The sequence below is a fragment of the Chrysochloris asiatica genome, unplaced genomic scaffold (genome assembly GCF_000296735.1).
Source record: "Chrysochloris asiatica unplaced genomic scaffold, ChrAsi1.0 scaffold00500, whole genome shotgun sequence".
In the NCBI taxonomy this organism is placed as follows: Eukaryota; Metazoa; Chordata; class Mammalia; order Afrosoricida; family Chrysochloridae; genus Chrysochloris; species Chrysochloris asiatica.
Genome location: NW_006409018.1, coordinates 663,795 through 677,287, shown reverse-complemented (window position 1 = coordinate 677,287; position 13,493 = coordinate 663,795). Strand labels below are relative to the sequence as shown.

At 43.8% G+C, this 13,493-nt stretch overlaps 1 pseudogene; it reads right to left on the bottom strand.

Moving 5' to 3' along the window:
* Window positions 1–13,493, bottom strand: part of LOC102826365 — a 64,791-nt pseudogene that overhangs the window by 42,839 nt on the left and 8,459 nt on the right.

The window sequence follows — 13,493 nt, the reverse complement described above, 5'->3', positions numbered from 1 at the left end:
ATAGGATGAATGTAAAGCTGATGTTCTCTCATGTAAACTATCAATCAATTCACAGTAAAAACTTACGAAAGACAACCCATTTCGCTGTTTAAGCCCTTTGGCAGTGGGTGCAAAGCCATTTGCTAGTAAATACTTCCAGGGAAATTGTGAAGTACAGTGACATAAAAAAATGCAATTAGGAGACCAGACCAGAGTCAAAAAGATATTGGACACAATTATCATTTAACAGAGAAAGAGGGGATGGGAGGGAGGTGTGAGAGGGCTGCTAAAATTTGCAAAGCTCAAGTATCCTTAATATTGTGTTCTTAATCATAAAAACAAAACCCTCTTCATGTAAATGTGATTCCTTCCATGCAGCGATGGTCTGGCCCCAAATTCTTGCTCTCCTGGTGCCTCCAGATAGTAGCCCCAGGTGAGTCCAAGCCTCACTGTCCTTCTTTCTCCAATGAGCTCATGAAGAAATGAGTGTCATCAGGAAAGATTCGGCAGAGCACTGAATTCATTCCCCGACACCAGATCTTTGAAGATGGTGCTAGTTTATGTTCAGTAAAACAAACATAGTGAACTTGTCATCAACAGAGTAAAACTACCTACAACTTCCCAAATGAAGATTCTCTCAGTACAATGCTTACATATAACATAATACATGGAAAGAGCCTCAAGGTTTTTAATTACAAGAGAATTCCAAGTTCACTATAATTTACAGAGATTCATATTCACAAAGAAACCAGGATATGTGAGCTCCAGACAAAAGGGCAAAGCTTCTTTCATTGAAAATTCTGTCACAGGAAATGCTGAAGCAAAGACAACAAGTAAAATATTTTTGTTTACTGAAGGTATTAAAAAAAAAAAAGCAATTCATACCGACTGACGCCAGGTTTCTGAAGGTTTCCATCATCACGTCTTTGTAGAGTTTCCTCTGAGCAGGATCCAGCAGAGCCCACTCTTCCTGGGTGAAGACCACCGCCACATCCTCTACGACCAGCGAGCCCTAAAACACAGCAGACATTGTGAATCAGCAAAGTACCATGTGCTCCAATGTGCACAGGAAGACATGGCGAGCCGACAGTCGGCAAACGTCATTCACAGGGAGCTGGTACAATGTTGTCCGTAGGTCCACTGTGTCAAAGCCAACAGCCTTGGCCATTCACTAACTGCATTAAGGTACATATCCTGGCACAATTCTGTATCTCAGACACAAATTCTTGCTTTCAAACTCTGAACTGTGGCTACCATTTATTAAAATGGATTTAAATTTAGATTGGCGACATCTTCGTAACAAAACAGTTAGAACAATGATTGAAAGAGAAATTCTGATACTCAGGATATCAGAAAGCAAAGACAGGAGACATGAACAGGAGAAACAGCTGATGTGACCATGAGAGATAAATTTAGCAAAATTCCTGACGTACGTACGCCAAACCAAAGATTCAGGACGTTCAGAGAACAGCAAGTAAGATGAAAGCAAAAAAACTACAGCTTGTGATAGCATATGTGAACTGTACAAAATCAAAGAGAAAACTGAAAGAGGGTATAAGGGGAAAAAAGACATCACCTTGTTAGTAAAGCCCATAGATAATAATGACTTCAAACTTCTCTTAAGAAACCAGGCAAACATGGAGAAAGTGGAACGAAAAACATTTATTGTGGAGAATACAACCAAACTACAATTCAGAATTCAGCAAATTATCCCTCAAAAGGGAAGCAGAAAAAAATTCCCAAGAGTAATAACATTACGGAAAAGATTGACCAATTCAACTACATCATAATCAACAGCTATTCATCCAAAGGCAGACAAAATGAGTGAAAAAGTTATACACTAAGAGAGACATTCTCAACATATTTTAAAAAAGATGAGTAGTCCTGAGAATGATAAACTAACAGTGGGAAAATACCTGTCATTTGTGGGTCACCGTTGGTGGTAGCAGTCAGCCACGGAGTCAGTTCTGACTCACAGCGACCCCGAGTATGGAGTTTCCAAGGCTGTAAATCTTTATGGGGGTGACTGATAGATTCTATTGCTAGCCTTGTGGTTACCAGCTCAGCTCGAAATCCCCCACACTCCCAGGGGTCCACTGGTGGGTGTTGTTGTTGTTAGGTGCCACAGACTTGGTTCTAACTCACAGAGATACTGTACATAACAAAATGAAATACTGCCCAGTTCTGCGCTGTCTTCGCAATTGTTACGCTTGGTCTCACTGCTGCTGGCACTGTGAACACATCTCATTTGGAGCTTTCCTCTTCTTAACTGTCCCTCCACTTTACCAAGCAGGATGTCCTTCTCCAGAGACTGGGCCTTCCTGGTAACATGTCTTAAGTATGAAAGACGAAGTGTTGCCATGCTGGCTTCTAAGGAGAATTCTGGCTGTATATCGTGCAACACAGATTTGTTAGTTCTTCTGGCAGTCCATGGTACTTTTAATATTTTCTTCCAACACCGTAACTCACATGCATCACTTCTTCTATGGTCTTCCTTATTCATTGTCCAACTTTCACATGCGTATGAGGTCATTGAAAGTGTCATGGTTTTTGTCAGACACATCTTAGTCTTCAAACTGACATCTTTGCTTTTGCACACTTTAAAGAGGTCTTGTGCCACAAACGTTCCTGATGCAATATGTCATTTCATTTCTTGATTGCTGCTTCCATGAGGGTTAACAGAGGATCCAAGCGCAATGAAGCCTTTGGCAACTTCAATCCTTTCTTCGTTTAGTATAATGTTATTTATTGGTGTACTGGTGAGGATTTTTGTTTTCTTTACATTGAGGTGCAACCCATACCAAAGCCTTTGATCTTCATCAATATTTTAAGTCCTCTTTGCTTTCAGCAAATTAATGTTGCATCATCTGCATATCGCAGGTTGTTAATGAGTCTTCTTCGAATCCTGAGGCCATGTTTTTCTTCATATAACCCACCTTCTCAGATTATTTGCTCAGCATACATACTGAGTAACTATAGTGAAAGAACACAACCTTGGTGTACACCTTTCCTGGTTTTAAACCGTTCAGTGTTCCCTATTCTGTACGAACCACTGCCTCTTGGTCTATGTACAAGTTCTTCATGAGCACTGTTATGGGTTCCGAGAATACTCATTCTCTGCAATGTTGTCCATAGCTTATGAGCCACACAAACGAAAGCCTCTGCGTAGTCCATAAAACACAAGTAAACATCTGTCAAGGGCTTCATTCTTCTTGGATCAACTATCAATACTCACGGATGATAGCTTGTCATGATGCATACATTCAAAAGCCTCTGCATAATCAATAAAGCACTGGTCAACATCTTTCTGGTATTCTCTGCTTTCAGTCAAGAGACTTCTGACACCAGCAGATGTAGTGGGGTAGTGGTTGGTGGTTATGTGTTGTGGAGTCGGTTCCGACTCATAGCGACCCTGTACACGGTTTCCGAGGCTGTAAATCTTTACGGGAACAGAAAGTCTCTTCTTTCTCCCGCGGAATAGCTGGTAGTTTTGAACTGCCAACCTTGTGGTTCCCAGCCCAATTTGTAACCAATACTCTACCAGAGCTCCTTGTAGTGGGGAACTGTAAGGTAATTATAGAATAAAATAAAAATTGTTGTTGTTAAGTGTCACTGAGTTGGTTCTGACCCATAGTGAGCCTGTTTCCAAGGAGCAGCTGGTGAGTTTGAACCGCCAACCTTGCAGTTCAAATGGCTTTGCAGTCTGGCACATTAACCCACAGCGCCACACAAATCAAAGTAAGATACCAAAATTCATTAGATAAGCAGATGTAACAAAAAAATCCATATGCGTATTTTGTAGAGAAAAAGTAGTATAAGACATCAGCTGTTCATACAAAATTTTAATATGAATCTTATCTACAACTCAGCCACGTCCTCTCATTGTAGAGTTATACTCACAAGGGCAACATGACACTCAAACCTCTCCAATCTTGGAAGCTCTTCAATGGCCATGTAGATTGTGGCCCATTCATACAATGGTACAGGCCCCTGGGGAGAGTATAGGTACACACACCAACTTGTCCACAACTCCAAAGCTTCCTGAAGGGTCAACCCAGACTGAGCAAGAATTCAATCTACAGAAAGCTTAAGATAAGCAAAACTAAACAACAAAGAATTTCTGGATTAAGAGTTGGATGATTGGGGTTCCAGGAAGTTAGTCCAGGAACAGAGGACCCTAGGACTATCAAGGGAGAAGACCACGAGCAGAATGGGGGACCCTATCCAGAGAAGCAGAGACACCAGAGATGGAGGCAAACATGGGGACATGGAGAAAGGGAGCAGCTGAGGACTCTAGACTCATGGGAAGAGACGGACTGGGTGCTGGCGGCCAGGAGGCAGGCTCACAGAATGTGCCCTTTGGTTGTTTAAATTACTATATATGCCTGAGTGTTTTTGTGTACATCCAAAAAAAAAGGGGGGAATAACAGCGGGGTGCCATAAAGAGAGATCCATATCTATCATCAGCAACTCTGATTCCTAGCTAAATCACATAAGAAAAATCTATGATTTAGTTGGCAATAGGTATTTTACAGCATTAGTTAAAACAAAAGATGCAAAATTTGTATACATTAATTATACCCAATCCTGTAGAAACAACTTTGTTTTTTTAACTTTAGTAAAGCCAATAATTGTATGTGGTATTCTGGAATTTTTAAAGAATTTAGGTGTGAGCTCTTTGTACAATTATGAAATATCACCACGATAGTGTGTTCATTCAAAAGCAAGTGAAAGATCCACACTATGCTATTTTTTGCATGAGAAATTGTTGTTGTGGTTGTTGATAGGTGCCATCGAATCGATACCAACTCAGTGACCTGATGCACACACAGCACAACGGAATGAGAAACTGAGGGAAATGAAAAAATATTTCTATTTGCTTGCTTCTGCATGAAAGCAGGTAAGATGTTTCACAGTATAATAAAACTGGGTACTTAAAGGAAGCTGTGGGGTGAAAGGGGACAAGAGTTAAGAAAAAAACTTTATAAAAGTATTCTTTTTCAAGTTTATATTCGGTTTCAAACTTTTAAGATACTGTCTACCGAGCTGAGGACTTTGGATTCATGGAAAGAGAGAGGCTGTGTGCTGGCGGCCAGGAGGCAGGCTTGCAGACTATGCTCTTTGGTTGTTTAACTGATTATATATTCCTGAGTGTTTTTGTATGCACCTCTCCCGCCTCCCCCCAAAAAACATACACACACACAAACACAATAAAAACAAGCTAGAGGGAATAGAAGCAAATACTTTTGAATGATGATGCACGGAGGGGATTGTAATGTTTACAATGAAACGATGGGTGTATAACTGATGTTCTCCCATGTAAACTATCACTCAATTCACAATAAAAAACTTACAAAAATAAAAACAAAAAAACAACCCTAAAGAGCACTGTGCTGTGCACATATGGTGTGGCCAAGAGTCAGAATCTACCCTACAGCAACTACCAGCACCTGTAAATTGTCTCCGGTGCATGTGCTCAGCGTCTCTAGAGCCAGGAAGTATATGTGTCTTGGCACATAGACGTCATATTCTATTCGATGGCACTCAACAACAACAACAATGCAATAATTTAGAACCCAAGTGTTATTAAATGGTTTAATACACTTGTAAGAATTACAAACATTTACATTTCAGCTCTGTTTCTAATAAACACAGTACCCATGGAATTAAATCTGTACATCCATTTTATCTCAGCCAAAAGGATGTTTCTAAAATGACTCCAAGTTTTAACACATTAGGAACTCTGGAATGACATGCAAAGTGATATACTAATCCTTAGGAAACGTCTCAAGATTTCAGTTAGCTTTGGAAGAACTTTTACGTCAACCAAAAGAAGCAGCTCTCTGTGTTTGAGAACTTTGTTGTTGTTGTTGTTAAGTGCCGTCGAGTCGGTTCCGACCCATAGCGACCCTGTACAGGGTTTCCGAGGGTGTAAATCCTTACGGGAGTAGAAAGCCTCATCTTTCTCCCGCGGAGCGGCTGGTAGTTTCGAACCGCTGACCTTAAGGTTCGCAGCCTGATTCGTAACCACTACGCACTTTATATCCATTAAATTGACAAACTCTCAGTCAAAAGACACGAAATTTCTCTCCCCAAGGAAACTACTATAAACTTAAAGTTAAAAACATGCATTTCATAAACTGAACTTCTGCAGCAAACGAGAATGCTTTTATTTTAGAGTCTGTTTAAACACAACGGACTACAGTTTGGAAACTTAATAGATTAAATACTGCCTGTAGACGTAGATGACAGGAAGCGGAGCTAGAATGGGGATTTAAGCTTCACACACAAAACTGCTTCAAGGCAAAAGCATGCCCACTAAAGAAAAGAAAAATGGGACAAGAGACCCCACACACAAGACCCACCAGGACGCACTGTCCCCAGATCCATACCTTTCCTAACAACAGGAGAGAATCACCCCAAACCAGAACCCCCGAAATAGGACATTCAACGGTAATGTGTCTTCCCACTTCTCTAACCCCGAGCACCACATGAGGAATGGTGCTAGCCGTCTCTGAACTGCACAGAAAGCACTCCTGTGCTTGGGAAAACACCAGCGACTGCTGAGCTAAAACAGGATTCTGGAGGCTGGGAAGGGTCTCAGCTGCCACAGCAAGAGATCCATAGATAGACTATGACATTCAACATCAGGCCTTAGTCCCTTAGCCTCTCCTGCCACCATTTCTTTTCGTGGAGGCACCAGTGACCCACAACACACAGCTGGGCCCCCAACAACTGCCATCTAGCCCCAACCGGCTGTTTGTGGAACTCACCATCTCCTGGCTGCTGCCCCTGGTGGTCGAGGGGAATGTTGTCTCTAAGACCATGAAGCCACTAGAGAAAAAGGAAGCAGAAAACTGGGCTGTTTGGAAACAGACGGATGAGGCTTCATTCAGGCACCAGTTGGAGCAGGTGAAATCCTTCCTCTTGACTCACGCATGTTCCAGAGAGCCACCCTTGGTTCCCAGCTGTCTGGACAGGACGGTTCCCAGCTACCTGGATAGGATGAGGTCTCCCCATACCTTAGTGGAGAGCTGAAACGGAAGAAGGTGAGGGAGGAGACGTCATTGGGAGAGCTGGGTATGAGAGGATTCTGTCTTCTGGCCCAGGGCAATACTACACCCTGAGGATGTATACACCCAACCTAGCCTCTGCACACACTTGCATTCTTCCTTTGTGTGTGTGTGTGTGTGTGTGTGTGCAGGTAAAACCCTTCTGTTGTGCTATTCTGGAGACCCGGTGTGGTACTGTAGGATAATGCACTGGACCACAAGATCATGTTGAACTGCAAGGTCGGCAGTTCAAACTCACCAGCCACTCCTTGGGAACCCTGTACATGGTCACGGAGTCAGAGCCACCTTGACGACATTGAACCAGCACAACACTGTGCTATTTAAAAACTTTCATTTATAGCATTGGAATGTGGAGGTTACGGCAAGCACTTGGTGAGAACCGCAAAGACGGCAGGTAAAACTCACCAGCCGCTCCTCGGAAACCCTAGACAGGGTGGCTGTGAGTCGGAAGCCACTTGACGGCACATCACAGTATGTGGTTGGAGGCTTGGTGGGGTGCTGTAGGATAAATGCTAGACAGCTAAACACAAAAACGGTGGTTCAAGCTCACCAGCCGCTCCTCGGAAACCGTCTACAGGGTGGCAGTGAGTCGGAATCCACTCAACAGCACTTCACAACATGTGATTGCTATATCCATTATTTTTTGTGCATTTCTCTCTTCCCTTAAATTGTTACCCCTCCCCACTCCTTTCCGAATTCACGGCATCCCATTCCTTAAGCTTTAGAGAAATCTGGCAGAATCCTGAACGCCTAGTATTTCGACCTTATAACAAAGCAATGAACAAATAAATAAAGCACACGGCTTGCCTTAAGGAACATCTCCAACCTCTGCCCCCATTTCATACCTCCCTACTTTGCCCAGCAAGCTGACTGAAGACCTTGCTTTCTCATTTCTTGATCTGAGAGTAAATGTTTCTGTCCTGCAGAATCTTTACTCCGGCGCCTTCCGAGGTAGTACCCTTTCCTCTTTTTATGACTTTCTGTCATAGTCTACTATTCAAGGAGCTCTAGCAGCATAGTGGTTATGAATTGGGCTGTGAACTGTAAGGTCAGTTTGAAACTATCAGCTAAAGATTTACAGCCTCGGAAACCCTGTACAGGGTCGATATGAGTCAGAACCGACTCCACGACACACAGCCATCACTCTACTATTCATTCATATCCTTATCTCTAGACTTGCTCCTTCCAGCACAGACTGAGAGCTTGTTCACGTCTGGTGTAGAATCTCAAGTCTTATACCAGCAGAGGGCTTTTTAACCAGACTCTGCCTTTTAACCCGATCCTGCATGACGCACATCGACCTTTTGGTATGAGAAGCAGTGACTGATCATCGGCCTGGAACTGCGGGAACGAGCCTCCTGTCCATGGAAGCACGCACACCTACGTGTATCCATCCACTATCTTCCTGAGCTACCACCAGGCTCCACGTCCCGGCCTCCTCAAAGTCATTCGGACGTGGTTAACGTTTGCAAACTTATCTGAAGCATGTTGTTGCTTTTGTTAAGTACCATCCAGGTGGTTCTGACTCAGCTACCTCGAATAGGATCTGCGAGGCTGTAAATCTTTGTGGGAGCAGCCATCCTCGTCTTCTTCCTGTGGAGCTCCTGGGGGCCGGAGTGAACCCCGACCTTCTGTGTGGCACTCCAGTGCTTATCCTACAGACCCAAGCAATGCACATTTCAGCATCGTTGTTGTTAAGTGCTGATGGGTTTGAACCACTGACCTTGCAGTTAACAGTCCAGTGCTTATCCTACAGTTCCACACTGGGACTCCACATTTCAAATGCTGTTGGTGAGTGCACGCGAGTCAGTTCTGACTCCTGACAACCCTGTATAGGGTTCCCGAGGAACAGCTGGTGGGCTGGTACTGAAGACCTGTGGTTCACAGTCCAGTGCTGACCCCACAGTGACCCACCAGGCCTCCATGTGAAGCATGTGGTTATTCTTAAGTGCCATCAAGTCAGTATGGACTCATGGTGAACCTATGTAGCTTTCAAGTCGTGGCTGCTGGGTTTGAACTGCCAACCTTGCAGTCAGCAGTCCAATGTTTATCCTACACCACCAAACTACGACTCTCCTTTTTAAACACCATTGTTACGCGCCACCTAGTTGGTTCCGACTCACAGCGACCCTGTCCTGAGGAGCAAATGGGGAGTTCTCCACTGCCTCGCAGATTTATACACTAAATTTCTCAACTGAAAGACTCTTTCCCTGCTCAGCACCACCACATGGGGTCCTCCCCACATAAGGAGGCAGGAAGCTAGCTAAAGGTAATGATCTGAATCATAACATTAATATTTGGCTATTTCCAACAGCTCTGCTTCCGTACATTTCACAGCCAAGAAAAGCCGGCGGCTCATATGCTATTGTCAGGAATCCGCGTCCCAGCAACAACTAGCAGAGAAACGTGTTGTTGTTAAGTGCGGTCGGGTCGACCCTGTATAGGGTTTCCTAGGAGCAGCTCGTGAGCTTGAACCATCGACCTTGCAGTTCAAATGACTTTGCACTCCAACGCATTAGCCCACAGCGCCACACCAGGACTCCGAGAGAAACGCGTACACCCTTCAAAATCTTTTTAAAAAAATATTTACCTATTTTGAATTGTGACATGATGGATGTGATTGTGGAACTAACTACTTGTTTGCATCCATGATTTCAAGACTTTGAAGTGTGTACACGTTTCTCTTCAAAATCTTCAAACTACGCATGCAAACAGGCAGTGCCACAACAATGTCCATCCCGTCACAATTGAAAGCAAGTAAAAACACAAGCACAGGTCCGTCAGAAAAGCCATGAAGGCAGAAAACAGAATACTTTCGAGTCATAAGAAGAAAGGAAATTCTCATAAATGGCACGACAGCGAAGGACAACAGAGTACTGCATATGGAGTCCTATGGTGGCGCTCTGGGACCAGCACTGAACAGCAAGAGCGGTTTGAACTGCAAGGTCAGCGGTTCAAACCCACCAGCTGCTCCTTGGAAAACCAATACAGGGTCGCTAAGAGTTGGAACTGTCTTGATGGCACTTAAGAAGTGAAGCAAGTCAGACCAACACAAGGATAAATCCTGTAAGAGTCCACTTAAATGAAATATCTAGACTAGGCAAATGTATCGGCACCAAATGGTTCCCAGGGAAGACAGGAGAAAGGAAGGGGTGTTAATATCTAAGTGTGACTAGATTTCTGCCAAGGGGGATGGGGAGACTTCTAACTGGTGATGGTGATGGTAGCAAGTGGTGAAAGCAACTGATGTCACTGCCCTAGACAGCTAGGGAGTCCAGGTGTGGCGCTGTGGGTTAATGCGCTGGACCGCAAGGTCGGTGGTTCAATCTTACCAGCCACTCCTCGGAAACCCTATCCAGGAACGGACTCAAAGGCATTTAACAACAATTATATGTGTCAAAACGGTTAAAACAGGAAGAGGTTGTGCTATATACATTTTACCACCCATGCACTGCCACTGAATGGATTTCCCTCAGAGCGACCCGGCACAGCATTTCCGAGGCTGTAAAGCTTTAAGGGGGGGAGTCCTGGTGCAGCTACGCAGGATAAGCACTCGACCGCAAGGTCAGTTTAAACTGTAAGGTTGCCGGTTCAAACTCATCAGCCTCCTCCGAAACCCTATAGAGAGTCACTGTGAGTGGAAACCAACTCGACAGCACTTAACCAATCTTGATGGGAGCTGAAAGCGTCATCTTTCTCAGGTGGAGCAGCTGATGGGTTTGAACTGCCGACCTGGCAGTGAACAGTCCAGTGCTTGTCCTACATGTAGAGCCACCCAGGCTCCTACGTTATACCACACACAAACAAACAAAATCATGAGACTGACAATATTTAAGGGAAAAAAAAGCACCGAATTGTCTTGTTCTGAGTGTGGAATGGAAGGGAAGAAAGCTGAGACAGTAACAGAAGGCCACAGAGAGGAACTACAGCTTTTACAAGCGAGGAACTACAGCTTTTACAAGCTTTCATGCCCTTGTTTCCTGGGAATAACTTCAGAGACAGGAACTCACATCTGACGAACTGGCGTGTGTAAATGATGGGCTTCTGACCTATAACTGGACATGCCTCACCTTATTATAAACAGAAAGCTGGACAGTGAGTAAGGTAGACAGGAGAAGAATCAATACATTTGAGTTATGATGTTGGAAGAGAATATTAAAAGTACCATGGGCTGTCAGAAGACAAACAAATCTGTGTTGGAAGAAGTGCAGCCAGAGCGCTCCCTGGAAGACAGGATGGCCAGACTCTCTCTCTCTTACTTCAGACATACTGTCAGGAAGGACCTGGAGAAGGACATCACGCTTGGAAAACTGGAGGGTCAGAGAAGAAGAAAAAGACCTCCAACAAGATGGATTGGCAGAGTGGCAGCAGCAATGGGCACAAATGTAGCAACAACTTGAGGTTCATGCAGGAGCGGGTGGTGTTTTATTCTGTTGAGCATGAGGTCGCTATGAGTGGGTACTGACTCGGAAGCACCTAACAACAAGAAAAAGAACAACATTGGCTCCGTAAAACCTACCACAAAAAATCACGGACTGTGTGTAGCGCTGTGGGTTCAGTGCCAGACTGTAAAGCCGTTTGAACAGCAAGGTCGACGGTTCAAGCTCACTAGCTGCTCCTCAGAAACCCTATGCAGGGTCGCTATGGGTCAGAACTGACTCAACGGCACTTAACAGCAACGTTTAGTTTAAGAGTGTTTGGGGGAAGACAGAGTCCCTACTGAATAGTTTTCATCTTGTCTAGATGGTGAAAGGAGATGGGGATAAGATTCTTGTGATTCAATGGTGAGTAACTGTTATCATGACTAATTGTGACTATCACAACTGTAAAGGTAGAAGTTTTGTAACAAAAATAGGGGAGTAGTTACTCTTACATTACAGAAACAGAGGATCCTAGGGTTTTCAAGGGAGAAGAACACAAGCAGAATTTGGGACCCTATCCAGAGAAGCAGCGACACCAGAGATGAAGACAGAGATAAGGACACAGAAACAGGGAGCAGCTGAGGACTCTCGATTCATGGGAAGAGAGAGACTAAGACATGGCAGCCAGGAGGCAGGCTTGCAGAATGTGCCCTTTGGTGGTGTAAATGATTATATATGTCTGAGTGTTTTTGTGTACATCCTCCCTATGAAAAAAATCCCCACAAAAAAACAGAGGGACTAGAAGCAAACACTGTTGAATGATGAAGCACGGAGGAGATTGTAATCATTGCAATGAAACGGTGAGTATTAAAACCGATGTTCTCCCATGTAAATGATCACTCAATTCACAATAAAAACTTTAACAAAAACAACAAAGTAGTAGTGTCGTCCTCAAATAGTTCAATAAATTAATAAACAAATAGGGGTGAAGGAGGCCTGATAAGAAGCCAACTTGACTGTAGTGTGTGTGTTTATGCATGTTAGTATGTGTGTTAGTGAGCGTTAGTATGTGTGTGTCTTTGTTTGGAAGAGCTCTGATAGTGTTACAAGTTGGGATGCTAACCTCAAGGTTAGCAGTTCAAAACTACCAGCTGTTCCTTGAGAGAAAGATGAGGCTTTCTGCTCCTGTAAAGATTTACAACCTGGGAAACCCTATGCAGGGTCGTTATGAGTTGGAACCGACTCCATGGCACATAAGCAACCAAGCAGTGTGTCTGTGCCTTAGTATGTGTGTGTGTGTTTGTATGTTGCTATATGTATTTGTGTGTTTTTTAGTGTATTCGTTAGCATGCATGTGCATTTGCACGTGATGCATCTGTATATGCGTGAGTTTGTGTTCTGTATGTGTGTCACTGTGTGAGTTAGTATGTTAGTAGGTGTGCGTGTGTGCATTTGTGTTAGCATGTTTGTGTCAGTACGTGTTTGAGTGTGTGCGTTGGCATGTGTTTGTGCATATTTGTATGTGTGTAGGCTTTTGCGTATATGTATGTGCATTTGCATGTTCATACTAATGTTTGTGTATATTCGTATATGTGTGCGTTTGTGTGTATATGTGTATCTGTGTGTGTTAGGGAGCCAAGGCCAATGAGGCCAACAGCCCAGTCGAGCCTGGATTTGAAGATGTGTTAATATCTGTGTGTACTTGTATGTATGTCTGTGTGTGCCTTAAGGAGCACAAGCCAATGAGGCCAACAGTTAGTTTGAGCCTGGATTTATAGACATGTCTGCATGTGTATGCGCACATTAAGGAGCGGAGGACAACATCCTGGTCGAGACGGGATGTGTATGTGTTTGTATGTTATTTGTGTGCATATTTGTGTATGTGTGTGTGTGTATTAGGGAGTGGAGGTTAACCACCCGGTGGAGCCTAAATCTTTATGTGTGTGTGTTATGTGTGTATATGTGTGTATGCTCATTAGAGAACAGATGATGGCATCTTGGTGGAGCCTGGATCTGTAGGTGTGTGTGTACATGTGTGTTTGTATATATGTGACGTGTATGTATGCATGCATGCATGCAT